Here is a 25,891-nt window from a genome sequence, read left to right as displayed (position 1 = left end):
TTGCCATCTCTTTGAGTTAGTTTGTGTGTGCGCTCGTTTGTTTGCATTTGTGCAGTGTGCACACAGCCACACAAATTGTTGCATATTTTTTGAGAACGTGCAAATGTGATTTGATAACAACTTGCCCCCCCACACACACACACACATACAAGCACAGTAAAACCTGCTGCATGACATTTTCTTCTCGGCCTCACTGCCTCCTTTTACATTTACGCCTCTATGATATTTGCTTTTGCACTGGAAATTCGATTGCACCTCAATACTGTTTGGCCTGTTCGGCATGCTTTTGATGTAAATTTTCAATTTGTTTGTCCTTAGTTAGAAAAATTTTACTTACCTAAATATGCAACTGAAATATTTTGAATTTCTTCGGTTAACTGATTTTCGGAATTTGCTGGATTGGAGTGGAGTTGAGTACAAGTATTTTTGAAATCCAATCGCATTCACAACAGACTACATACGAGTACAAGTGCGCCATATTGGCTATTTTGCAGAAGAAGTGAGATCTCGGAAGTTTGAATAACTAAAATAAGTGATTTTGCCTTAGAAGCTTTGACAGGCCGATATGGTTGACGGGATGGGTAGTCATGATGCGATAGGAAGACCCTCATTTGACTTAGGCCATCAAATAACATGCAATTAGAGTAGATTCACCTGACCTGATCTAATCGAAGACGAACTTAATTAAGAACAAGATTTATATGGTTTTTGTTAGTCACGGGGCTATGATTTTGTACAAAAATAATGAATACTCAATAAAGGGAAGGAAAATAGTCAAAACTGGTTAATTTATTGTTGTATTTTCGCTTCGTCGCGTTGTGTATAAGTGAAAGCATAAAAACTGTTTTTGCTCGCGAAATCAAGCCCTGGGCATACCTGTTATTGAGCCCTCAAATCACTCTAATCGGGATGTTAATTTAAAAGGTGTCATCGAATGCTTAACTTAACATTCAATTCAAACGAGGCATGAAAGCTTAAAAAAGTGCGCTCAGTCAGTTTTTTCAAATCTGAAATTGAATCTTATCTATATTCAAACTTTTTACAATTTTATTACAGCTCACAGATCCACTTCATATAACCAAATTTAAATTTAAAAAGTTTTCAGAAGCTACACTATTATGAAAGCTTAATTCATTTCCATTTCAGCTTACACCAAGTGGGCGACGGTTCCAAACGGAGGCTTTGACGAAGCTTTAGGTATTTTAAAACCCCTCATCCCCCTTAAGTTTTAAAAAGCTCAATAAGCACAATATTAAGCTTTCATGCGTCATACCTTAAATCAAAATATTTCAATGTAAGCTTTCCCTTTACTTAATGTAAAGTTTTTTATAACGAAATTTCCAAAAATCTGAGTTTAAAAGCTTTTAAAAAGCTATCAAACCCTTAAGTTTTAAAAAGCTCAATAAGCACAATATTAAGCTTTCATGGGCCATACTTCAAATCAGAGTATTTAAAAGTAAGCTTTCACTTTATTTAATGCAAATTTTTTTATAGTTATACATTTTTAAATAGAAGTCAGAGCTTTCCTCTTTCATTCGAAAGAAAACGGTGGCTGAAGCGCATCGAGAGCTACAAAAGGTTTATGGAGATGCTGCTTTAAGTGAAACAACGTGCCGACATTGGTTCCGTCGCTTCAAAGACGGTGATTTTAAGGTGACGACCGTCCCCGTGAAGGAAGGCCAAAAACCTTCGAAGACGCTGAATTCGCTGAATTGGAGGCATTGCTCAATGAGGATCCATGTCAAACGCAAGAAGAGCTTGCTTCAGTATTAGGAGTTGCCCGCGAATCCATTTCCAAGCAATTGCATGCTTTGGGAATGGTTCAGAAATAGGTGAATATGTTGAACGTCGTTTTTTCGCCTGTGAGCAACTGCTCCAGCGGCAAAAAAGGAAGGGTTTTCTTCATCGCATCGTGACGCGTGATGAAAAATGGATTCATTACAGCAATCCAAAGAAAAGAAAGCCATGGGGACTGCCCGGTCATGTTTCTGCGGCGTCGCCTCGGCCGAATATTCACGCTGCGAAGATTATGCTATATATTTGATTTACCGTGACGGTATACGAGATCTACCAGAAAGATGGGAAAAAGTAATAGCCAGCGATGGGCAATACTGTCCATGAATCACTTGTAACCATTTTTTTAGAATAAAGTTGTATTTTCATAAAAAACAGCGAGATTTTAGTTGCGCACCTAATACTTTAGCTGCCCTAAAATAACATACATATTTGAATCTGTATATGTTTGAATGGAATGGAAAAATGTACCTTTTCTAAGGGTTTTAATTTTTGAACTGTTTTAAATTAAAGGATTCTTATGCTCCTATTGTTTTTTAATTTATGTTAATTATAATTTTTTGTATTCATTTAAAAAGAAAACTGGTTTTCGCCGCTTAAGCATCCAAATACTCTGATGTAGACTTTCGAGCCTAAAACCGTTTTTGAGGCTTCAGGTTAAAAGCCTAAATGTGCTTTTCTCTAGCTTTTCAATAGGGTCTTCAAGCTTCATTGTTGTATTAAGTACTTTTTGTCATTGAAGTCTGGAGCTTTATTTGAGCTTTAATTTTGTTCGATGGAATCCCTTAAGCATTAAGCATAAGATTCTACATTCAAGTCGACTTGCTTGCTGCTATCTTTTATTAGTGTGTGGATGTGCAGCCTAGTTTAAGTTTAAGCTATGAATAAAGTTACAAAGCTTGAAAGCTTGTAAGATGATTTTTTTTTTCAAATTGTTTCTGTTTCTTCAAAATCAACTTTACAGAGCTTTTAGTTTGGTTCACATTTCATATTGAATGATTTAATACAGACATGTTTTCAGTTTAGACAAGTTTTCAAAACTTTACTTATAAAATTTCTGTATGATTTTTTAAATTTTAACCAGTGAATTTAAGTTTTATAAGTTTTATGGCTAGTTAAAATTCACTTTGATCATTAGCGTTGAACTTTTATCGACCTAAACTAGTTCCTAGTCTTGTCACGAGATTGTATGAAGGTGTAGACTTTAAGTTGTCCTGGTCCACAATATCCTTCTTGTCCGCAATATCCTTAAATGAGAGAAGGAACACAGAACCGAGGCAATCAAGTCACGAGCTGCAAAATGATGGGTCGAGACTCTTAAAGTGTTTTCTAGTTGCTTTAGTACTGCATACGTTACTTACTATGCTTCTTTCACCCTAGTCCAAGAAATATAAAGCTTAGAGCTTTATTTGAGCTTTTATTTGCACAGCTGGAAACTTTTACGCTACACAAGGTTTTAAAGCTCACAGACTTACTTTTTAGGTATGCAGCTTTTTGTATGATCCACACTAAACAAAACTCAGGAATGAATGTATTGGTTTTATTAAAATATTGCTTATATAGGGTTATTCAATAGGTGCGCTTCAATATTTTTTATTTTTCGCTTGTCATTTGTACACTTCATTAGTATACATTTCATCATGGAACGCTACACACTTGAGCAAATATTGCAAATCGTGCAAATTTTTTATGAAAATAATCGTTCTGTTGCTGCTACTTTAAGAGCATTACGACCATTTTACGGTCCATTTAACAAGCCGTCCCGTTTTGGGGTTATGTGAAGTCATTGGTCTACAGTAACAAGCCGGCGACGATTTGTGAGCTCAGAGCCAATATTGAACGCGAAATTGCTGGAATTTCGGCCGATTTATGCAAAAGAGTGGTCGAAAATTGGGTTCAACGATTGGACTTCGTAAAACGTGCACGCGGTGGTCATGCAAAAGAAATCGAATTTCATACTTAAATGTATATGTTCAAACTCGATAATAAAAAAAAAAATTAGTTAAAAAAGTCAAACCGTTTGTGTTTTATTCAAAAAAGTTCAAAAGTTGAAGCGCTCTTACCGAAAAACCCTATAGATTCGGCATGAAAAATCTACTAATGTACATTTCCAAACTGTATGTCTCTGGAAGTATTTGTGGTAGAGTTATGAAATTTGGTATGGAGACATAAGTTAGTAATCCCGTATAAATATACAAAAAATTAATCTATTGAAAAAGGGGCGTGACACTTCCCATGCAAACTGAAATCTCCAAACTGCTTATTTCTGAGACTTGGTGTGAAAAAATATTTTACCAATGCCACATTGCTCGGTCACAATGTTGAAAATATTACGCGTGACTGCGCGTGGAGTGAAATCCACGTGTACCAGCTATTTTTGTATATACTATATGAACATTTATATTATTCCCTTGTTTTTGTTCTCAAGCTTCTTTAATTTACGTACCACGAATTCTACATTAATTCCACAGTAAATCCTTACACGTTTTCTTAATAAATTTTTCGCAAGGTCAATTGCTTACGCTGCATGCATCTGCTGCATTCGTTGTCAGCTATTTTTCATTACCTTCCAGCACATTTTTGCAGCAGATTCAAAATTAGTTTTGAAATTAATTCGCACACACACACACACATACATATTCACACCCACTTAGTTAGCATAATTTTCAGATACTTTACTAGAAGTGAACCGGTGCAAATAAAAAACAACCTTCCCTTAACACCACGTTCACCGTTATCCTGCGCTTAAATACAACACTACGAAACTATAACTTTCACACGTAACTCCCCTCTTTGCACTCCGCGCATATCAGCGCTTGCTTAGCACTTCTGCAACAAATTTTGTGCGTTGATTAATTGAGACACGCAGATGAGTGTGTGAGTGCTCTTCAGGCGTCAGTAAAGTATTAGCTATGCGCCTAAAAGCACACAGCACATTTGCAACGACGTGCATAAGTGGATATTCGCATTACTCGTAGCTGACAAGTGTATTTTATGCTACAGCTGCTTTTATGCAGCAGCTGTTGTGGTTACTCATGTTCAACATAGTTGGTTGTTGCCTGTTGGTTCTTGGTTGCTGTTGTGGAACCTTAAAATGCCGCCCGTCGATTTGTTGTAGTGGATAGTTGTTGCAGTTGACGTTGGTGCAACATATGTTTGGATTTCGTGCGTCAAGTGGCTGATTAGATGCGCGCATTTGTCAACACCTCAGTTTTCGAAAATACACCAAACAAGTGACAAACAACAGAAGTGGTTGCGAGGATGCGCGAAGTGAAGTGCAGCGATATATGCACGCACAGCGCTTGATAGGAGAAAAAAAGGGGAGCGCGTGTAGTACTGGGCGTAGCAAGCCATTGGTGTTGGAAGAGCGTAGAAGTTGGCGATAAGTGGTAATGTTCTAAGTCGGCGGTGCTGGAAACTGCCATTGTGGCAGATATAAAAATAAATATTATTTTCAGCAACTTAGGATTTAAAGAGCCACACGTGTAACTCTCAACATTGTTACAAATTCAGTTCAAGCGGATCTAGCTCTCATCTTTCCGCTCTCACCACTTTGCTTTTAAGGGTAGCTCCGGGTAGCTCCGTGGCTATTAGCACTTCGCGGTTGAACTTTGATATATTCCACTTACGGATATCCCCTTTTCCTTATATGAAGCTCCATCAAGGACCAGTGTTTATCGATGGTATGGTGAATTCAATCGAGGTCTTAGTTCACTCCAAGACGAATTTCGTGAAGGTCGTCCAAAATCAGATGTTGTTCCGAAAACCATTGATGCTGTGCGCGAACTGATATTGCAAGATCGTCATTTGACCTATCGTGAGATTGAGACAATCTTAGGCATTAGTGGGACCAGCATACATTCAATATTGCATAAACATTTGACTGTCACAAAAATTTGTTCGCGTTGGATCCCACACAATTTGTCAATCGCTCAAAAAAAGGCTCGTGTCGATTGGTCGAAGGAAATGCTCAAAAAATACGATCGCGGGGCTTCGAAACACGTCTATGACATCGTGACAGGTGATGAATCATGGATTTACGCGTATGAGCCCGAAAGTAAACAGCAGTCGACTGTATGGGTGTTTCAAGATAATCCAAATCCAACAAAAGTTGTTCGCGCACGAAGCACTTCCAAGCAAATGGTCGCCTGTTTTTTCGGAAAAACTGAACATGTCGCAACCGTACCACTAGAACAACGCAGAACAGTAAATTCTGAGTGGTACACAACCATTTGTTTGCCAGTTGTCTTCCAAGAAAATAGGAAAACCAATCGCCAAAGAAGCATCACTCTTCACCAGGACAATGCGAGCTCTCACACATCGGCTCAAACAACTGCATTTTTGAGCACCCAAAACATCGAATTAATGGGTCATCTGCCGTATAGTCCTGACTTGGCACCGAATGACTTCTTTTTATTCCCGTACGTAAAAAACAAACTGAGAGGTCAACGTTTTTCGACACCTGAAGAAGCGGTTGCGACATTCAGAATGCATGTTTTGGAGGCACCTCATTCAGAGTGGCAAAAGTGCTTCGACAATTGGTTCAAACGCATGCAGAAGTGTATAGATCTTCATGGAGAATATTTTGAAAAACAATAAAGTGATTTTCGATGATTAAAATTTGTTTTTGTTCTCTAATCCCGAAATATAAAAGGCACCCCTCGTATTAATATCCGCTGAGGTTTACTCGCAACCAGGTCTTATAAATGTGTTCATGGTCGTATGTTCGAGCTTGGCCGCCTTATCTGGAACCCTCCTGCCTCTCGAATTCGTATTTGGCTAGAGCCTCTCGATGACTTGGGTGCTGAAACCGTCGGAATTAATTACCGATCCCCCGATTTCGCGAGCCATATCCTCATTGGCATCTAGTTTGTTTCGAAACTCTTCGAGCCATTTCCGCTTCCGTTTTCTGTTGCGTTTACCCCACTTTCTGGCGGGAGCCATAGTGCGGGAGTACCAGTGGGGTCATCCAAACATTTGTCGGTATTTTTTGGTTTGTATTACTCACTGATTAAAACAACGTTGGTGCCATCTTCTGCTATCAGTTGGGATAGGAGCGCGTCTGTGATTTTGCTCATCTTCTCGATTCCCATATATGAGCACTGGAGCTGTGATTTGCTTCAGAGCACAAACAGCATTTTGGTATTTTGGTTAATTTTTTGAGCTTATGGCCCGGTTCGCCGCATGTAGAAACCGTGGCCCCTTCTGTCGGGCTCTTCATAGTTCCATGTTAGGTCCCCTGGGTTGAAGCACTTGAAGTAACGCTCGATACTTAGCTGGGGTTGCATTCTGCAGCTCATCAAGTGAATTTTTATGCGTAACTTATCGAGGAAAATATCTGTTTTATCCTGTATTAAAGCCGCGTAAGCACGAACCTGTTCTCTGCTTTTGGTGCTAAGTTTCGCTTCGTTTCTCTGCTGTAGTTTTCGGTTTAAGGTCTGTAATAATACTTGATCCCTGTATAGTGCCTCCTAAAAGATCAAGCCTACCTGCTCGCCTTTATCTAGCTCGACCAGTATCGCTTCCGCCTCGGCTTTTATTTTGGCTTCCATGTCGTCAGGCTTTATTTTGCTACCGCGGTTTGATTAGGAGTGCTACCGATTGTGTCTTACTTTTAACGGGGTTTATTTCACTTTTTCCGCACTTTGCATTTACCATTGGCCATCTTCGTCATTTATGTGAGTGTATTGCGAGCGTGGGTTGTGAGCTGAAAGACTTGTGATTAGTTGTGTGTCAGTTGCACTTTTTGCAGCATAATCTTTTGTTTCTTTTTCTACCGTCATTCAGTTTCGTCTGTAACTGCCAATTACGTCGAGTATTTCCTACCATTCCGATACTCCGGCTTTTATGTCCATGCAGACGTTCTTCTGCTTTAGTAACACAAGCTTCCTTATATTAACATCATTTTACGTTTCTTACGTTAGGGATTCTTCTTTGGCGGCTCTCATTTTTTTATGAGCTTCTGTTTTGGTAGCACTGTGTTGGCTACTTCGGTGTTAAGATTTCAGTATTTACTAGTGTTTTGCTAGGCCGCTTTCGGGAGCCTCCTTAGTCTCCTTTGAGTTTTTTGATGGATGAGGCGTGCTCAGAACCGGAGACCGTAGTACTCTGATACTCCTTTTGAATACGTTTCTCTCCTCGGCGTTTTTTTTATCTATTTGCTGTTGTAGTTATTGCTGTTGCTGTTGTTGTTTAGTTTCAAGTTGTGTGTTCATGGACCTCCGCTTGAAGCTGCTATCTGCGCGTGACGCAAAGTTCTTTTAAAAATAATTTCTGAGGTTATCTATACAAGTGCAGGGAGGCCAGGCGAAGGTTGGCACGAGTCCTTATGGGAGCTTATATTCATTATATTGTCTCAACTGAGCCTGTACTACCAACTTAATGATGACTTAGCGTCGAACGTAATTGAAGACCTGCCGGGGTTTTAACGAGACGTAATGGTCACCGTCATAGCATTAGCCTATGAAAGTAGTATTCTCAACTCAGTGCAGGAGGGGGATACCTCAGTTTTTCTGGTATACCATAATCACGAACTTACTGGTCTTGACCCTGGTGAGCTTTACAGCCCTGCCATTGGAGGTTCTCGGAGTATAAGAAGCCTTTTAAGCCGATCTTCCTTCTTCCATTTAATTAGGAATTCGAATTTGCCAGGAAATGTGTAGAAAAAAGTTGACCCGCGCTTATAGGTACTTAACATACCCACATACTTCCATTTTTTATTTAACTTTTCAAGTGAATGGGCTGAAAATTTTTTGACTCATACATCCAACTTGAGAAATGCATTTTTGAGATAAATGCGTTTAAAGTCACGGGGCGGTTCTGCACAAAAATTTGCGAATGAAATACTTAAAAATGTTTGCCCCCAAAAATTATTTTGGAATACCATTTTTTGAGGTGCTATAGAATAAAAAAGAAACTGAAAAACAAAAAAAAACAAAATCAAAAAAAAAAATAAAAATTAAAAAAAAACACAAAAAAAGCAATCGGTTTTTTGGAAAAAAATTAAACTAGTCCCTAAAAGATTGCTCCTTAAAAGACTAGTCACCCTTTAAAAGTTAAACATTTAACAAGTGAATGTCAAATAATAGTAAAAATATATTTTAGGAAATTTTGGAATTCTGTTTTAATATATTTTTTATAATTTAATTTTACCGCAGAGGCGGGTATTATCTATAGTATTATTTTAAAACATGGCGCTTATTCTGACTAAACTAATATACAATATGTACAGATATGAAATATATATCAAAAGAAAGGTTTTGATGAGCATGTTTCCGGAAAATTATAAAAATTAAAATTGGTTAATTTGTTCATGAAATATTTGCGTGTAAAGTTATCAAAATTTTCATATTGATAACAGCGATGTCTATGCAAAGCGGGATGACACACAAATATACGCATGTATATGAGTACGTTTGCTTTGTTTAGCTCTCTTTCTAATGAGCAAAGAACTCTTGTATGGGCAAAGAACTATTTAATCTTTTGCGCTATATTCACCAAAATGAGACGCCTTTTGGTGGGAAAATTATTATTCTGGGTGAAGACTTTAGGCAAGTTTTGCCTGTGGTACCGAGAAGTACGCGAACTGGTCAGCGACACTAAATACTTTAGGAACACTGCACTTTTCATTATATCTTATCTTGGGTGTAGATATGTTCCTATGTTCATTTTTTTCCCTACCCCCGTAGACATAAGTACACCCCCTACTCTAAGGGTGCATGCGAACAATTTGGGTTTGGGCTTATTTCAAAGAGCAAAGTTCAACCTTAAATTACTGACAATAACGAAGATCGTAGCACGTCAGGGTTCTGCTCCACAATTTTTGAAAAATGGCTAAATACGCTATTTTTAGGGGTTTCAACCCCCTTTTTCTCGAAAAACTGACGTGATGGAAAATTTTTGAACTCAGATTCGTGCTTAGCGCGAAAATTCCCTTCGGGATCACTAGGTCCCATCTTATTCGCAAAACCGATGCAGGGCAGTGTAATTGTTTAAAGCGTTGCTCTTTGTGGAAATGTGTGTTTTAAATCATTTAAGCTCACAATCAGTATGCGTAGTCAAGAACCCGACTATTGTAATTTTCTGTTGCGCATAGGACACGGCGAAGGGCAAGATAGTAAAAATTCTTGATCAAATTCTTTTAAAAAACGGAAACCTCATTGACTGGGTTTTCCAACCAAATAATGGAATAATAGAAATCGATAATTTAAAAGACCGAGCCATATTATGTCCAAAAAATGATCAATGTGCCATCATAAACTCGAGTATAGGCGATATGCTACCTGGTCAAGAGCGTACATATCTCAGCGCTGATACGATTGTTTTAGAAGATTCACAAGATCAGGTAAGATTCCCGCCGCATAAGCTTCAACTGAAAATTGGAACAGTGATAATGTTCATTCGCAATTTAAGCCCAGCAGAAGGATTGGTGAATGGCACACGACTTATCATAAAACAAATGCATCCGAATTGTTTGCACGCGGAAGTGTTATGCGGAGAGGCTCAGGGAAGGCGATTTCTATTGCCTCGTATACATTTGCAGCCGAGCGAAACCACACTTCCTTTTACGTTGAAGCACCGCCAATTTCGCATTATAATAGCCTACGCCATAACAATAAATAAGGCCCAGGGGCAAACATTATCAAGGGTGGGGCTTCATTTAAAGGAGGATTGCTTTGCTCACGGCCAACTTTATATTGCGTTAAGCCGGGTTAGATCCTGGGAAAATATACGAGTTCAAATAGGCAATAACAAAAACTTGACGGTGAATGTAGTTTATAATGAAGTAATTTAAAAAAAAAATTACTGATTTAACTGAAAAAAATTTTAAAAATGTTATATGCATAAGTTCTTACATATTACATATGAATAAAAATATACACTTTTCTAATCGTCATAACTTTTAATATATAAAAGTGTCACATATGCTGTTTACTTTCCGTGGGAAAAAAGCCAACCCGATTTTCGGGGGTTACATACTAGTTCCCTATTTATTATTCTTCGTTTTTCTTACTGCGCTCCAGGCGGTTTTGCATAAAATTTAGCAAGTTGAATACGTCCACATAAAATATTTTAGAATACTATTTTTTGAGCTTCTAAGGGACTATAAAAAAAGTACAAAACCAAAAACAAATATGACATTTTGTTATTGTATTTTTTACAATTTTATTTTACCGCAGAGGCACCAGAGAAAAATTAAATATTTGTCCATATACATTTCTAGGTATTATTCGCTATTTATTAGTCTTATTATTCTTCCTTTTTCAACATTATCACTTCGCGCCAAGTTAATTGAGCCGTAAAAATGTTTGCCTCAACCTAAATGCAATTATTTTATTTCATTTTGCAAAAAGGTTTTCTATTTCAACATTGTACTAGAAATTACGCAACAACTGCAACAAAAACTCCATCGGTTGCATTGTTGTGTTGGAGCTGCTTTGGTTGCGGGCAAAAAAATGCTGACACTAATTGGTTCATGTTGGGAGTGCTATTTTTTACAACTGAAGCGCGCTATTCGACGAACGCATTGACTGGCTGACTGACTGGGTGAAGTATTTGAGTCTCTAAGCCACAACCACAGCTACAGTCCCAGTTACAGCAGCAGTCGCGGCAACCATCAACGCCCACACCAGCTAAGCAACACAAATGCAACACTATTCCCTGCAGCATCATAATACATGCATATACTTACATATTCAAGCATTCCATATGCATGTGCAATTGTATGCTTGAACGCCTGTGCATATGCAGCACCAACCAATTGTTCCTAATAAATTTTTGTTAAAAGTTACGAGCGCACTCACACAAACAAATGGGTCAACATTGTTGCCAATACCATAGTGGTCTGTTGTATTTGTTGTTGTTCGGCATGCTATGTTTGTTTTTTGGCAATTGCTCTTGGTGCCTTGGTGTTGTTGTTGTTGAGCTGCTCGCTAGTTTTCCCCGTCGACTAGTTTGCTGGGGAAAGGTGCGAAAGTTTTGATGGGCGCATTGTTTGTATTTCATATTTGTTCATAGCACACACACACATGCATATATACACACACACATATATACATACATAAACACATACATATATGCATAGATTCATAAATGCATGCACATACTAACACAAAGTAATATGCATACATAGTAAAACCACATAAAATTTGGGCAAATTTCGTTATGTCATTTGCGTTCTACGTACGCCTTCTCGCCTGCCACATTGTTGCGCCACTCTTTTCATAAATGCTGACAGTTTATTTTATGTTTGCGGTATTTTCTGATTATACAATCTTTATGCCATATATGATTGCGTATATGTGTGTGTGTGGGCGAGCGAGAGTGAGTCAGAGAGGGAGAAAGGGAGTGGAGTGAATTGCGCTGGTGGAGTAGGTGCAGCATAGAAGATAGTGAAAGAAAGTTTCGAAACTTTTGTGAGTGTCTTACCAATGTTGCGGTGGCAAGAATTATGATTCTTAGTAGTTTGCATGAAATTTTTGGTTAAGGAACTGAAATTCACAGATTTCACGTGAATACAAAGTTTTAATAGCGATAAAATTTTATAATACTAAATTACAATCAGCTTTTGATGGCTGCCAAACTTCAAAAAGTAACTATGGGGAAAATGAGATTTATTATAATTATTTAAAACAAAAAAAAAATAATAATAATAATAAATAAACCAAAATGCAGAAGATTAATTCTTGATAACGCTGTGTGACAGTAAAAATCTACCTTCTTCGAGACTTGTATCAAAATACAAGCCTCGTCAAGTAAAAGCAAAATTGCCCTCATAATCTGAACTTATGGCCGGAAAACTAATTTTTCATAGGTCAGAGCATAAAGAGAAGTTTTTGTCACACAGTGTAATTAATAATTAATCTGCATCGCGCTCGTGCTCAAGATTGATATGTCTCTTAGTAGGTGAGACATTCTTCTGGCCGCGGGTGGATCGTGAGCACTCGAGGGAGCGTCTATGTCTAACAGAAAATTATACAAACATTGTTTAGGCGACGTATCTTCAGTTCTTTTTAACATGTTTAAACAAATTCTGTTTTTTATTTTTTTAAATTAATTTTGAAGTGAAGTATCTTCAGTTCTTTTATTAGGTAGGTAGTTAAGATGGCAAGAGTACCCCAGGCACAAAGAGGATGTGGCAACAAAATGGTGCGGAAGCGCTAGTTGGATTCAGGATGAATCTCCACTCTAACCAACCAACCAACCAACCAACCCCAGGCACACTTGAAGTAGCACTTACGTACCTGTGCAAAGAAAAATTTTGGGCAGAGAACACCGTCTACAGCCATCCAGTGCAGTGGAGGGGAGAAAAGGGAGCTAGGCTGGAGAATTTCTTCAAGTCATCCCCGAAGGGCATGCTAAGGAATCTCAAGCGCCTACCCGCCAGAGTCGGACATTTGCAGAAAAAGCGTTCAGTCTCTTTCTCTGCAAGAACCCCACAGCATCTGCAGTAGGGGTTGTGCGGAGTTCCAAGCTTCTCCGCATGAGTACTGATCACCCAGCGACCAGTGAACCCGCAATGAGTTTGGAAATTGTATGGCGGGGGATTCCCATCACCTTAAGCGTTCTGTTTATATCGCATTGAGGCCATAGTGTTTTCGCAATAGTACATGATACCTTCATCTGTCTGCGCTTTTTTTAGAAAGTAATTGTGTAGTTTCCCTACATGGTCAAGGGGACACCGATGTCTAAGATGGGGACAGCTAAAACCGATTCTGTCGACCCCTTCTTGGCAAGTTCGTCGGCAATTTCATTTCCCTCTATATTCCTGTGCCCAAGAACCCAGATAAGGGAGATGTTTCCTGCACGTATTATTATTTTTTTATTATTTCTATAAAAATTTACTTCTTTATTTCTGTTAATTTTTTAAAATAAAATATGCTTATAAAACATTTTTTTAGAAGAAAATTATAAAAAGTTTCCAAATTGAAGTATTTTCGGTTCTTTTGTTAACAATTTTATAAAAAAGATATTTTTTTAAATTTTTTTAGGACAAAATATACTTACAAAAAAAATTTTTTTGAGACGAAAAGTATAAAAAAAATTTTAAAACCCTTTTTTTATTAATTATTTATGATAAAATCTATATACATATATAAAAATTAAGCCGAAAAAAAGTGTGCATTTGTCTCCGGTAATCTCAGCAAGGCGTTTAAGGAACACAATGAAAGTTTCACACATTGTTGGTGTTACTTTGGCAAAGGTTTCTGTGAAGTTTGGTTGAAATCCGATAACGCGTGTGTGTGTGGTGCGTCGGTTAAGTGAGTGTGTTTTTGCTATTTGCCGCACGTATTTTTTGTACCGCACATAGCATTCATTAGAATTGAATACATTTTGGTCGTGTGTGTCTGGGCCGATTATTATGAAATTTAGTATATATATATATTTTTCCACGGTGAAGGTTAGTCTAATATGCTTATTGATTCCACTCGCCACCAGGTGGCGCTGCCGAAGGCCAAAACGAGGACCCGGGTAACCCTAGGATGTGTTTTTACATTGTGGGTATCAAATCAAAACTACTGATTAGTGCTTTAATACAGGGTATTTTTTAGATCTCTGAGTGACCAGGGTCTCGAGATGTAGCCGAAAAGGTGCACCAAGGTACTCTTGGATGTGTTTGTACAATAAGGGTATCAGATGGAAGCTGTTGATGAAAGCTTTTAAGTGAAGTAATTTTTACTGCCCGTTTCCGGGATAAAGAAAGGAGATGGAGCGGGAGATGGAAGAGGAAAAGGAATAGCTACAGGAAGAGGAAGAGGAAGACCACTTATTATTAAAAATTAAAAAAAAATTTTCAAATGTTACATATACGCTTATTATATAAACGTTAATCTGAAGTAAGTTATAGTGTAAAATTCATTGTATCATTGCCGGCGTGATTGGTGATCGTTTTCTTAATTTTTTGCAGAAAGGTTATGCTAATATGAGATATTACCTATATCATTCATATATTTACGTATTACCTGTGTACTCACAAATATACGGTTGAAGCAAATATATGTCAGTTTTTTTACTTCGCCTGGAAAAGTTTATATAAATTTAAGAAGAGTAAATAGAACTTATTTTATATCAGACTTCACGCAAAAAAGTCATTCGCACCTCAACACATAGCTGGGTTAAAGCGGAGGGGAGTATAACAGTTCTCTTCTCCTTCTCCGCTTTTTCGTACACGACGAAGTGTATGTATCATACGATTGATGTTGTTGTTTATGTGTAAAGGGGAGCGCATCTATGCACATGCTAAACTTGAAAATATGAGCAATGATTATTATGTTGAGAAACATAAATCAACCACGACTATGTAATGGCACTCGATTAACAGTTAAGAGATTGATGAATAACGTCATCGAAGCAACAATTTTGAATGGAAAATACTCTGGTGAAGACGTTTTAATACCGCGAATACCAATAATACCATCGGACATGCTGTTTGAATTCAAATGTCTTCAATTTCCTGTTCGCCTTGCATTCGCGATTACTATTAATAAGTCACAAGGCCAAACTTTATCAATTTGTGGTATTGATTTAGAATACCCATGTTTTTCTTATGGCCAACTTTATGTTTTATGCTCCAGAGTTGGTAAGCCATCGGTATTGTTCATTTATTCAACAACGCATGGAAAAACGAAGAATATTGTATACCAAAGAGCATTACAATAAAAAAAGTAATAAAGTAAATCACATCAAACGTTTTTTAATTGCTACTACTATTCAAAACTTCTTTCATTATTTTTCATGTGCGAGAGTTTTTATAAAAAACACACAGTATTTTTCGTTTTAATTTAATTAATTAATCTAGATTTTTTTAAAGACGACCAGCGGAACGGGCGGGTTTTCGCTAGTATACCTATACAAATTTTTTTTTTCGAGAAGAAAATTATAACATTTTTTTGAAGTGAAGTTTCTTCGGTTCTTTTTAACATTTTTACAGAAATTTTTTTTTTTAATTTTTTATGATGAAATATACCTATAAAAAAGTTTTTTTACAAAAAAATTATTAACATTTTTTTGAAGTGAAGTATCTTCAGTACTTTTTTTAACAGTAGACAAAAAGTTATATCTGTTTTGTTAAAATTTTCTAGTTAATTGCATTTTCCTTTCTAAAGTTCTTTTTAACATTTTTTTTTGGAATTATTTTTTTAATTTTTAAGGAAATTAAAAAAAATTTAAAGTGAAGTTCTTTTTAACATTTTTATAAAAAAGCGTTTTTTTTAATTTTTTTTTGGATAAAGAATAAACACATTTTTTTTAGAAGAAAATGAAACAAATACTTTGAAGTATTTTTTTTAACATTTGTTTAAAAAACTGTTAAATTGGTTTTTCTTAAGACTTTTAGTTAATTACAATAGTTTTTTCGTTATTTCTAAAAAAAGGTCAGTCTCAAAATTATAAACTTTTATCAAAAATTTGTTACTTCATTTTAAAGAAAATTAAACAAAATTTTAAAGGTAAGTATCTTCAGTTCTTTTTAACACTTTTATAAAAGCTTTGTTTTAATTTTTTTTTGGATAAAATATAGTAATAAAAAATTTTGTTTGAGAAGAAAATTATAAAAGTTCTTTGAAGTTGCTTTTTAATATTTTTATAAAAAATTTTTATATATTGTATATTTTTTTATTATTTTTTAGTTAATTGTTTTTTTCGTTATTTTTTAAAAGCTTTTAATGTCAAAATTACAAACTTTTATCAAAAATGTGAAAATTAAACAAAATTTTAAAGTGAAGTATCTTCAGTTCTTTTTAAAAAGGTTTTTTTATTTTTTTTGGATAAAATATACTAATAAAAAATTTTGTTTGAAAATTATAAAAATTCTTTGAAGTCGCTTTTTAGTATTTTTAGAAAAAGCTGTTATATATATTAGTTTTTAGTTAATTGTTTTTTTTTCGTTATTTCTTAAAAACTTTCAATCTCAAAATTATAAACTTTTATCAAAATTGTTTTCAATTAGTTTGATATTATACTCAAGCGTGCAAATAAACAAATTTTTCGAAGAATCACTTGTCACGGAATCGCTCACCGAGCAGTCACAAAGTCCATACAGCGCATAATATTTGCGAAAAAATATTTGATCATATTTTACCAAATTTTTATTATACAATTTACATTAAAGTGCCACTAAATTATTTCAAAAGCCATTCAAGTTTTGGCGACTGCAATTTAAACAGTGCCCTTTGGACAGGCTACAATTTTCAGCGCTTTGCTAGAAAAGCAAAGAGTTTGCATTAAAATACGTATGCCTCTGTAATACACATAAATAATACATACTTACATAACGGAAATTTCAAGCAAATATGTTTACTTCAATATGATAACTTTATATTTGCATCTGTGTGTTTGTACACATGAACGAATTACTGCGAGCGTAGCTATTTTATGATAATATTCGTTCAACTGTCAGCTATAATTTCAAGTTGCACAAATGCCAATTACTTGTTCTTCATAGTTTATTTACATTTCTGTGCTTATTTAGGTATATGCCTTAAATACATAAACATACAAACGCATTTGCGTCTCTGATGTGCACATCTCAAAGTGATGTGTTATCGAAATTGCGTATGCATTTATTATACTTACCCAACGAGGCCATTCTCGAACACATATTTCTGGCTAATTAATCAACAGCAAAGCTGTAAGTTCTTCAATGAATGAAGAAGACTCTAACTTGCGGAATGGGAACGAGTGAACGATGACACTGTGCGACAAATTCAAATGGGAACAGAGCAAACGGGCAGGTATCTACAGCCAACCAGAGCTGCTGATGTAACTCAAAAAGTTGCTGAGATTTAGGCTGGAGCACTGCCCCATGCTGTCGAAGAGAGGAGCACCCAGTGACCTTAATCGCCTGACTGCCAAACACGAAGATTTATGGAGAAGTGGTCAACAGTCTTTTTCTCTGAAAGTTCCATCTGATCTACGTTCTGCTAAGAAATAAGTTTTGCTATTCCCCTTTAACAACAGTCAAGTAAATGCTGATGGCTGGGTAGACGACCTCTGAGATTAATTGAGTCGATTCCAGGCAAGCTCATCAGCAATTTCATTTCCCTCTAAGTTCCTATGTATATTTAGAAACCCAGATCAGAGAAATGTTACCTGTATACCAAAGAGATTGAATCCCCTTCTTTCATGAATTGACCAATTTGCATCTGCACCGTCAGATCCTCGTTCGCAGCTTGACTATCGGAAAAAATGTTGATACCTTTCTCGCTACCCTCCAAGTTAAGATCTACGCTATAGACAAAGCAGCAGACAAAGTCGATAAGACTGAGGGCTCACCTCCGGCAAACCTTACCATTTTTGTTGATAGTCAAGGGGTGAACAAGACACTGTGTCAACTCAAAGTGTTAAGGAATGCAGCAGGTCGCTTTGGCTTATCCAACAACACAGCACCACACTCTGTTGAGTCCCGGCCACTCTGGAGTAGAGGGAAACGAAAGAGTGCACGAGTATGCGAGGAAAGGCTCTGAGCTTGAACTTCAGCGAGTGGTAGAGGGCATAAGAATTCCTATAAACGAACTGTACACTGCGATTAACTTGAGCGTAATCGCGGAAACCAATAGAAGTTGCTCTGTGATAACTAACTGCAGGGTCTTCAAAGCCCTCTGGCCAAAACTGAATCTTAAAAAAACAAAATGTCTGCTTGGATTCAACAGATGAACTACCAACGTCCTCACCGGTGTTATAACGGGTCACTGCACCATTGGCATCCTACCCTGTAGAATGGGTGTTCCTCACAATTACTTCTGCAGGAGTTCAGGAGATGTAAAAGAAATTGAATCGGTACAATACCTCCTGCACATCAAAGAAGCAATGCCAAACATCTTGGCGATTATTTCTTTAAAGGCCTTGGAAATTTACAAAATAACTCACTGGAGTGACTAGTTACCCTCTTGAAAAGATCTAAGTGGTTTAAGCTACTTAGTTAGGGAATGGAAATCAAATGCAGGTATCACAGTGAGCCTGAGGGCCACCGAGTGTCTTGTCTTAGACAAACAACCTGGCTAACATAACCTAAGTATTTTGCACTTTTTTGCAAGCAATGACTGGGAGCCCAAAATCCGTCTATGAAATAAAAAGATTTTTATCTTCTTATATAAATAAAAAAGAATATTGAAAAGGATATTGCATCTACCGGCCTACTTGCAGCCCACTAAATTTTACAAAGTTTTTAATACAAGTCAAAAAAGTGAGCATCTTTTGAACGCAGAATATCACATACAGATGGCGGCTCCAGGAAATTTCTTTACTTCTGGGTTTCTTCCCAATGCTTCTTCTGCTCTTTTCAATGTCGCACAGTGTTGTCTGCCTCATGGCTGATCAACTCACATGATATAGTTTTATCTATGAAAGGGCATGTGCACGAATAAATATTGTACACACATACACGTACACATATCCACATTCGCTCATATGTATTTGTTGCCGTATTTAGCTTTAGTTTATACAGCCCATAAGTAAATACGAGTAGATGTAGGAGAAATGACATTTGGCTTAATGACAAATGCGCGCCTGACAGCGACAACTGCGGCATATCATTTGGTTCTTGTCTTTGATAACTTTCATGCATTTGTTGTTATTTACGCGATATTTGTTATCGTAGTTGAGCTTAATGCTGTTGCCGCTGTCGCTGCTCAACGCCGCCGCTGATTTATAACAATAGCGACAAACATTTCATCGCCATCTCAATCTCTCAACTAAGGAATTATTTAATTAAAGGATTCTCATTTCTTAATGCGAAAGGAATGCGCCATAGACAAGTGGCAAATATGTGTGTGGCATTGAATGTTTATAGCTTGCATGACGGCAAAGGTTGTTATGTAAATGTTTCAATAGGAAATTTTTCATTTCAATTATTACAACTGGGTCGACTGGGGTCGTAAAATGAAGTATTTAAGACGAGTCGAATGGCGTAGAAAACTGTGCGTGAAAGATGTAATACACATACAGACGATCATTACACACATATTTATATATATCTACAAATATTCTTTCTTTCTTTAAATTGGCACAATGCGAACTGGAACCCAGTAGGAATGGAATTATTTGGAACTATGAAACTTGATTAGCTTAGGAAGCGTAAAGTGGCGAGTTAGAGTGGCGGGAAAAAGAGAAAGAGCAGAGAGCAGTGGGAAGTTGTGGTGGAGATATAACTCGGTGTGTGTGAGTGGCATAACTTTTAGTTGCATACTTCTTATTTTGGGCTGTATAGCTTGGGTGAATTTTTTGTTGTTGTAGAAGTGGCACAAATCATTGAAAGCCGAAGGGTGGAACTTACCTTTTGGTTCACTGCACTAAAAATCCACCCCTACTGCATCTCGGTTTGTCCGTGGAGCTACCGCTAGGTATGTACATAAAACCTCGCGGAGGGGGAGCGGCCGATTGCCTCTCTACGAAAATTTGCGGAGACGCAACTTTGTGATGATCTTATTTGCTACATTGCAAACAGTGGACCGGTTTTCTTTTGACTCAAGCATAAAATCAACCAGGTTGTTAACATGAATTGGTTTTCCTACCTTATTTCTCAAGTCAATTCTTTCGGTTTCAGACTGTGGACGGACGAAAACAATGATCTGCGTCTTCAATACCGTCATTGCCATGGAAAGTGCAATATGGGCCGCCTTCATGTTAGTTGAACCAATATCTAACTGTGGTCATAGATGGCGAAATGCCCCCATAAACAGCATCCAACTTTGCTTTTATCTCCTCGCATTTTTCCCATCCATAAATAAAAAGCGAATTACCAAACGATACTCCTCTTTTTCCATTTAAGCGAAAATAACGAAACACCCCTTACTAGAATAGCTGCCAAATCCAAACTAACTTATCAATCAGTCTGAAATTGGTTTTGCCGTCGTTTGATAGATGGTAGTATACGATGCTAACACCAACTTCCCACAGGAACGCCCTGCGCCATCAAACACGGGTACTTATTGAACCGTCCAAGTATTTCTCAAGTCAACCCTTTCGGTTTCCAACTGCGGACAGGCAAAAAACAATGTTCTGCATCTTCAATAACCCCATTTGCACAGGAGGTGCAGTGTGGGTCGCCTTTATGTTCGAATTTATGTAAACAAAATTTGAAGCATCCGTGCTCTCTCAACATTTGCGTAAGGGGGAAATACTGCCTCCCTTTTAACCAACTTCGCAACAGAAGGAAGCAAGCGAACGGTCCAACAACTTTCCCTCATTGTTTGGCGACTCACTCAATTGGGCAAAGCACAGATATTACAAGCGCTGCTTTCTCTGATGAAGTTCAGAACGCGCTACAAGCTCTTTTACCGCAAAGCCTGTACAAGGATCTCATTTCGCGTGCGTATGAAGTTTTATCCACTGCATCAGATCAGAGAGGTGCTCTGTACAGAAGAACACACCTTAGAGCGTTTGCATATAGCAGTCTACATTGTTTTATGGACACTCGCGAGCTCACCATGAGCAGAGATAGCACCGGACAATTTGCGACTTCTGTGAATAATCTTGCTATTGTGTGGGAATCAGGGTGCATGTACATTGCACCACTTTATAAGCCGGGTGAGAAGTGCAGACAAACGCTAGGCGAACAAACAAATAAGCTTTAGCGTAACTGAATTTGGATAACTGTGTACTAACTGGGAATAATTGTCTATTTGCTGAGAACAAATGAAAGAAATATAAACACAAATACAAACACAAATTTAGCAAAAGATACACCAACGTCAATCATTTATTGTGAAAAGATTGTATTGCTTTCTTGGTGGTGGACCAATGAGGCTGAGCCTTAAAATTCTGTATGAGGATCGTGTGGTTCACTAAGCTCACAATTTATTCTACGTGATTTCTGGTTTAAAAAAACGTCCTGCTTGTGTAAAACTGGGTCCAAGGAAGTAATGAGCTTGAAGGTAAGAGAGAGAGTGATGGTAAGAGTGAGATAGAGTGGTGATAAAGAGAGGGGAAAGCGAGTACCGATATAAGTAGAGTACCTTTCAATGTACCACTTGATTAGACGTTTGAGTGGTGCAGATATGTGACAGGCGAGCGCAAAAGTATGGACTTAACGCATTTTCTGTTGCGAGCTACATACTTTAGGTTAGGTTGCTTGTCTATGACAAGAAACTCGGTGGCCCTAAGTCCCATTGTGATACCTGTATTTGACTTCCATATCCTAATTAAGTTGCTTAAGCCACTTTGAAAAGCCACTTCAAAGAAATAATCGCCAAGATCTTTGGCTCGGTTTCTTTGAAGTGTAGGAGGTGTGGTACCAACTCAATTTTTCTTCATCTCTTGAATTCCTGCAGAAGTCATTGTGAGGTACACCCATTCTACTGGCTAGGGTGCCAATAGTGCAGTGACCCGTTATAAGACCTGTGAGGACGCTGATAGTCGATCTGTTGAGTCCAAGCAGACATTTTCTCGTTTTAAGATTCAGTTTTGGCCAGAGGCCTTTGAAGACCCTGCAATTAGTAATCGAAGACCAACTTCTATTGGTTTCCGCGATTACGCTCAAGTTAATCGCAGTGAACAGTTAGTTTATAGGAATGCTTAGACCCTCTACCACTCGCTGAAGGTTGAGTCTAGAACCTTTCCTCGCCCACTCTTTCATTTCCATTCACTCCAGAGTCGACGGGGACCCAACAAACTGTGGTTCTGTGTTGTTGGATAAGCGAGAGTGACATGACAAGAATGACCTGCATTCTTTAACACATCTTGAAATGAGGCGCTCGTTGAGGCCAGTGCTTTGATCGCAGCTTGACTATCACCAAAAATGGTCAGGCTTACAGGGCTGCATATTTATAGGGGAGTGAAATATACAAAGTAAGACTGAAAGATGATTTTCTATAGGCGGAAAGCTGAAGCGAGGAAGTAAGTGGAAGAAAATTTTTTAGCAACGTACTACTCTAAGATTTCATATTTCCTAAGGGACTATTTATGGAAAAATGAGGAAAGAGAAATTCTCTCTCGAGAAAAGCGAAATTTTATGTTAAAGCTTTTAGTGAGGAGTTTATATTGAGATATTCGGCTAGAACCAAGAACGTGTGCTGCCAGAGGTAGCTTTCGATGCTAAATTGGCCACAGTTTATTTGATAAATTATTTCATTACGTTGTCGCAAAATGATTCCGCCTCAAAGAAGGCTATACCATACAACTAAACGGAAAGTCTTTTCCTTCAACGGCCTGTTTTTCCAACAACGCAGCCTGAAAAGCAACTTATTTAACAACCCAATTTGTTATATACGCATGTATGTATGTGTATGTTAACTAAGTACGCCATTTTGGCCTCTGTCGGACACGTATAATAAAAACATTGATGGCAAAACAACAGAAAGTTACACAAATTGTGCGGTTTATGAATGCTAGCCAATGTTCTTTGCACTCTTTGTTGGCTGTTGGCTTTTCATGTTGCTGTTATTAGACAAATATTGCCAACACCATAAGCATCACAAAGGCTGTGCCATCCAGAAACAACAACAGGAGAAAACCTTAAGTCAAATAAACAACAGCAGCAAAAATAAGAAAAACAATAACCCACTTAAAAACAAGCTAAGAAGCATATAAACAGGCGCATAAAGTAAGGAAAGTAAGTCACATATTGTTTGTGACGAAAACAAAGAAAGTGAATACACACAAACACACACATACCTGCAAGCAAAGAGTTGAAGCATTGGGGGAGTTAGTGCACAGCATTGTTCCCTTTTCTTTTCACATTCTTTGCCAGAAAGGATGCAACATTTTATGGCAAAATAATGGCACATGTAACAGAAATTGGCACAGAACATATGTGTTAGATAAATTAATATGGGCAAGCACAAAAGCAACGAAAGGATTAAGTGCAACAGAGGGAAAAGTGAAGTGTTTCAAAAGGGGCAGCTTTTAAGGAGCGAAAAGAGAGAAAGGAAGAATTCCTGTCTGGTTAACTATTCAAGTTTTACGATAGTGCTTTGAAAGGGCCGAAAGAAAATCAATTAAAGTTAAAATTATATTGAGAAAAAAAATATGTTTTTGAAAATTTTAAGTATACGTTAGAAAATACCCAAAAACAACTCAAGCCAACTTACTTACAAAAAAATTTTTGAAAATTAATTTTTAAAACAGGTAAATGCATTTTATTCTATAAACTGAAACTGAATTCCTGGATTAGTCTAAATAATATTGCGCTTAATAATATACAACATTTTTTTAAACGAAATGCCTGTTAAATCTATGCGAATATATAAAAATTCAACCTGCATATGTTTGTGTATGGAAATATCATATTGGGTCGATTCACTTAAAAGTTTGGCACTTTGTTGCATCCGAATACGGGAGTGCGAAAATTTTATTCCTGCACGCATTAAAGTTGCGCTTTCTTAAAAAATATACAAATATTATATGTTACAATATTGGTATCAAATGACATGAGTTTGGAAGTGGAACCTTTTAAAAAAATTAATTGAATTAAATACGTTAGTGAAATAAAACGAGTATATTACAATACGGGTATTAAACGAAAGCTATTTAAGGACACTTTAACACGGAAATAAATTAAAAAAGAGTTGCCACCTATTTAAAATGTTTACTTAATTAAATGTTTTAAATAATAAAAATAAGATATTGGTAAGAAGCGAAAGCTACTTGTGATCGTTTTAGTCTAGACATATCAGCGAATAGGGATGAAACCTGTCAAAAATTTTAATTAAATAAATATTTAAGTTAACTATTACATTACAAAATGGGTATTAAACAAGAAGTATTTAAGGACACTTTATACCAAAAATAGATTTAAATAGAGTTGCCACCTATACAAAAAATAAAACTTATGAAATATAATAGTAAAATAATACATTGAAATATTGGCATAAAAGCGAAAACTGTTTATGATCGCTTTAATCTAGAGATATTTGTGAATAGCGTTGCCATTATTTTATTACAGAATATGTATTAAATGAAACGTATATATATGAGAACACTTTAAAGTGGAAGTAGTTTAAATTACCACTTTTATTAAATTAAAAATTGAAATTAAATTTAAATGCGGTAACAAAACAATATTTTAAAATATTGGTATGAAACGAAAACTGTTCGAGATTGCTTTAATTTAAACCTATCTTTAGACCGAGTTGCCACGCATAAAAAAATTAAATTTAATTAAATATGTAAGTAAATTAATATATTACCATATTGGAATCAACAAAAAAAAAACAGAAGAATAATTAGAGCAACTTAATGCAGAAATAATTAGTTTAAATTAAGGTTGCCCCCTATATAAAAAGTTAAAAATAATTAAATGTGGTAGTTAAATAAATAAATAAATAATTGGCGCGTACACTTCTGTTAGGTGTTTGGCCAAGCTCCTCCTCCTATTTGTGGTGTGCGTCTTAATGTTGTTCCACAAATGGAGGGACCTACAGTTTCAAGCCGACTCCGAACGAAACGCTCTTACTGAAAAACCCTATATATATATATATATTAGCAAATGGGCACAAAAAAGAACCTACTTCAAAACACCTTAACGCAGAAACACTTTAAATTAGAGTTGGCAATTAAAAAAAAGTTCATATTAGTTAAATGAGGCAGTTAAAGAAAATATCAGAATATTGGATGGAAAATAAATCTGTTTTGATTGCTTGAATCTTGATCATTTGTAAATAGGGTTGCCACATATAAAAAATTAAATTATTTGATTACGCAAGCGTAAGTATATTACAATATGCATATAAAACGAAAAGTATTTAACCCTTAACTGGTATCGTGGGGGCCGCGCAGACCCCACGCGTTTTATTTTTTTGAATTTCTTAAAAACTACGCATAGTACGCGGCTGCCATTTTGGGTAATCTCATTACGTCGCGACACGCGGCGGGTGTCGGACGTTCGGCGCTGAAGCTTTTACCAGAGCGGAGCTACGTACGTTGCGGGGGCCGTGCTGACCCCACTATACCCCCACTATACGTTGAAATACTTATGTTTTAGTTTATTTTTTCAAAGTTGATTTTATAAGAAATAAGAAAACATACATATGTTAGCTAAAGACTTTCGAAATAATAGTTTTTTTTATTTTTATAGTGGTAAGAAAAAAATTCCAAAAAATTGTCCAAATTTTTTGATCTCTTGTAGTAAATAAGTTAAAAGAAGTATATGAATAAAAACTTA

The 25,891-nt window shown here is 36.7% G+C and overlaps 1 protein-coding gene across 2 annotated transcripts in view; it reads left to right on the top strand.

Moving 5' to 3' along the window:
* LOC128858892 (uncharacterized) overlaps positions 1-25,891 on the top strand; it is a 105,322-nt gene that overhangs the window by 55,856 nt on the left and 23,575 nt on the right. The window lies entirely within an intron of this gene.

This window comes from Anastrepha ludens, chromosome 3 (genome assembly GCF_028408465.1).
Source record: "Anastrepha ludens isolate Willacy chromosome 3, idAnaLude1.1, whole genome shotgun sequence".
Classification (NCBI taxonomy): Eukaryota; Metazoa; Arthropoda; class Insecta; order Diptera; family Tephritidae; genus Anastrepha; species Anastrepha ludens.
The sequence above is the reverse complement of the archived record's forward strand: the minus strand, read 5'-3'. Positions and strand labels throughout refer to the sequence as shown.